The sequence below is a fragment of the Mercenaria mercenaria genome, chromosome 4 (genome assembly GCF_021730395.1).
Source record: "Mercenaria mercenaria strain notata chromosome 4, MADL_Memer_1, whole genome shotgun sequence".
Lineage (NCBI taxonomy): Eukaryota > Metazoa > Mollusca > Bivalvia > Venerida > Veneridae > Mercenaria > Mercenaria mercenaria.
The window spans coordinates 15124746-15128914 of record NC_069364.1 but is presented as its reverse complement, the minus strand read 5'-3'; the positions used below and the strand labels follow the sequence as shown (position 1 = coordinate 15128914).

General features: G+C 32.1%; 1 long non-coding RNA gene across 1 annotated transcript; it reads right to left on the bottom strand.

Annotated features, from left to right (window-relative positions):
* Positions 1-305: 305 nt before the first annotated feature.
* On the bottom strand, positions 306-3675 carry LOC128556225 (uncharacterized). Its single transcript, XR_008370502.1, has 3 exons — positions 3600-3675; positions 1865-2055; positions 306-1277 (listed from the first exon to the last, which is right to left on the bottom strand). It is a non-coding gene; the product is annotated as an uncharacterized LOC128556225 (long non-coding RNA).
* Positions 3676-4169: the final 494 nt, after the last annotated feature.

The window sequence follows — 4169 nt, the reverse complement described above, 5'->3', positions numbered from 1 at the left end:
GTTTTTAAAGTAAACAGCTTTAAGGCCTACACCATGTAAATTTCATACAGAAAAACCCCTTTGACTTTATGCAACAAACTTTCCAAAAATAGAATGTTTATCAGTTGGTTAGAAAAGTACTACATATACTTTCAATGATGCACATGACTTTATACTGCACAAGCCAAAAAGGGAGTTAATCAATAAAAACTGATTTAACATTTTCAGTAACATTTTCACCCATACCAATCTTTGACACATAAATGCGATAATTAAAATTCGAAAACAAGAAATTAATGTGTCTTATGTTCCTAACAAACAACGTGGCAGCCACATTTAAATTTAATGTAAACAAAGATAATGCCTTCAACAATGTATATCTATCGGCTATATAGGTTTTTTTTTAAATAATTAAGCTTTTCCTTCTCTCTCACCTTATTTTAATTCAGTTCAGTTTTATAAAGTGTTTTGGGGCAAATTACATATATCCAATCAATGTAGTCAACAAATGTTTGCAATTTCAGCTGAATGGCTCAAGCAGTTTTAACCCTTATCATGCTGTACATGGTTGGTCCTACCTTTGCGACAAGTGTAGATCATGATCAGCCTGCACATCTGTGCAGTCTGATCTTAATCTGCACTGTTCGCCATTCAGTCAGTATCTTTTGGTTAGCACCCCTTTTAACACTTAATAATACTGTCCAAATTGTTAAACGGACAAGTTCATTATAGTAATTTAGCAAGGGCCTAAGGGTTAAAGTTATATTAAATTATATAGCTAATTGTGTCCCCTGTGCACCCAAAAAAGTGTGACATTTACATGAAGGCTAGTTTTCAACAGTGTGTTTTTTTAATCAAGCTTTATTGTTACAGCTTTGATTTTTTATGTGACTTAAAGTCTGCACATTTAAAGCAAAATACTTTTTTTCATAAACTACATCTAATTCTTACCAGGCAATATGTCGCATCTTGTGATGGAACCCTCTTCACAAAATGTAGTGAAAAAAAACCCCCCAAAAAAACAACAATTTAAATGTTGAACACTACAGTTTCATAACCCCATCACTTTTCTATTTTTGTTTAATAAATCAACTTTCTCAGAATCTTGATGAAAGTCTATACACACAAAAATGTCCCCTGTGCACCTTTTCAGTAGTTTAGTGTCAGATTTCTTATATTCTTTAAATAAAATGTTTTTTACATAGGCCCCCACTTCCACAGTATATCCATCAGCTTGTTCCTTTCACATGGCAGATATATTGTATTCAAGGAGATACATCAGGAGGAGGTACATCAATCTGAAAAGGAATTGTTTTTTCTATGTTATATACAGTACACTATCACAAATTTTATTTTTGTTATGCATTTATGGAGCGAAATTTCCTTTTTTTTTGTTTCAATATGATTCAATTTTGCCATAGTATTTCAGTCATGTAAAGGTGTTCAGTTAACCTATCAAGTGTTCCTGCTCACAGACAACTTACCATTGTAAATGAGTAAGAAAATGTTGGACAAATGACTTCAGACATGTTCGTCTCTCAAACTGTTAAAGATATTACATGCATAGCCAAAGGATCAAACTTACAACTTTTCTTGATTTATTGTCTAGTGCTTTATATTCTGAGCTAGGCATGCAAATTATCATAAGTGAAAGTTTCAAACCAAAACCAATACTGGTCAAAATCAGCCTGATCCATTTCAAATGTTTGTAAATGAAGTGCCTCCATTCAGGTTATCAATTTGGTTTCTGTATATTTTGCAAGCATGATTTTATTTATTGTTCCCCTGTATTTCCTTTTGACTAAAATTAAAATCTAGCATGGTTTGAATTTTAATAGAGTTTGCAAATTTAGGAAACATTGAGACTAACACAGTCAATACATACTAAACTTGAAATCACAGGCCAGACACCAATACAGGTACTGCCTTCAGTTCCATCAGTGTTTTGGAACGTTGGTGAATGGTCCTAGAACAGCTCAGAATGGATTATCCACTGTCATTAGCATCTTTTGAATCAGCACATAGCTCAAGCCTGACCTCTGTATAAGCTGAGGATCTTCATCAGCTGGCTGTGACCTGATATAAATTATATAAAATTGCTCTGTAACCAGGTTTAAATATACCTTATTCCATTTATAAGAAGGAATATCAATCTTTAAATTACACAAAGATTTTGATAATATAGAAAATCAAGCACTAAGTTTGAGCCTTAGGTATACAAGATCAATGTTTATTGGGTGCATGTACATAAGCTTATAATTATTAGCTAAATAATTTTGATATCTACAAGAATCTTAATAAAATTGTGTGTGGGTTTGTATTATATAAACCACATATAAAATATATAAACATATAAAATTAAATAGCATACTTTGAAACATATGCATTGACAATGAACATTTAAAACCATTATCAAAATCTGTGACATTTCAGGGATGCCTTACAATTGAAATAGCTTTTTCTTTCATAATGATTTTTAAAAAAAAAAAACCAACATGTTTTAGCATTTTATTGAGGAATTACATATTCTGTCTCTATTTAGATCTACAATATACAGAAGTGTACAGAAAAAAGAAGAAAAACCTTTAATATACAAATATATATTCTACTGATTGGAAATTTCCCATCATAAAATGCTATTATACTGTCATACAGATTTTCAAACTTTTGTTTCAAAAATATATTTTGTTACCATGCTTGTGTCAAAAATAGTTTTTATATAGTCCTGTCTCAAGTTATGATATATTACAAACCTGCAACATTTAAATACAGGAATAAGCTAGGCCTATATATGACACCTGTAGTTTGCATCTCAAGTGAGACTAATGTTTATACTATTGTCTAACATAACATATTGGTTATTCAGGAAGTCTGGGGGTGAAAGTGCTGCAAAAATGTTATTAAAACAAAAATGGAACACATTTCGAACTGAAAGTGAAAGTAGAAATGAAAAGTAGAACTAGGATCATGTAAAGCCTTTGAGACCCCCTCATGTAAATTTTCATAAATGGAAATCATACCTGACAGACCAATAATATTCATAGCACATATACACAAGTAGCAGATACTTTCTATAAAGGTCACCTTGTTTTGGTTATACTTTGTATTTTGTCTTAAAAACATGTAACTCTGACTGCCCACATTCTACCTTGTAGAAATATCAATCTTTTTTTTTCAAACACATTTGTTTCTCTAAATTTGTTTTTGTTGTGTGTCTAACATACTTATCTAGGTACTCTGGTTAATGAAAACTAATTAACTTTTACATTTTTTGAAATATTGCATTTTTTGTTCATTTTGACAGCTCTACTTTCACTTTCATTTTGCATTTTGAAAAAAATGTACAAGGTTTGCAGCACTTTCAGCTCACAGAGTACCTGGCGAAATACGTAAGACACAGACTTAATTTATAATCATGACAGAAATGACAAAATGCTTTTGAAAAAGAAGCTTGATATCTTCTACAAAATAGAATGTTAGTATTGTGAACAAATTGTGTTGTTCAAAGTTTGAAATGCCTACAGTAGAGAATGCATAGCTATTTATGTCCCTGCAATCATTGATATGAATACACTAATTGCAGTAATTGATATGTGAATCACAAAACAATGTATACTTACGGCTGCATATCTGATTCCCATAAACATATGCCCGATAACATAAAATTGTCACACGTGGTGTAACAACATATGGCTGGTTTACCTAATCCCATATTTGGTAAAGAAAACACATGCAATATGACGTAGTACCCTCGACTGTGTGTTTGATTGGTTCAAAAGTGACAGGTTTGAAGCTGATTAATTATATATTGAAAATACACTGCCATAACTTTGTACAAACATACAATTTGGATATATCCCGAAACTGTACATGTTGTTTATGAACATTTCTCAACGCTTCATTTCGTCTCAGTAAATGAATAAATCCACTGCCCCCAACTATGCACTCGTGTTCGTGGGAAAGTTCACGCGGCTCCTTGGATGTTTGGCCGCTTATGTCTTAAAGAATTACGGCTCAGCTGAGAAAAATCTCAAGACTTGAGAAAAAGTTTAGTGAAAGCCAACTTGAGAAATTTCTCAGCTGAGACAATTCTCAGACAGTTTTGAGAAAATCTTGAGCTGAGAATTTTCTCACTTTGAGAACGTTAGTGAAAGCGGGGCCAGGGCAATATGATTTAGAAAAGAAGACTG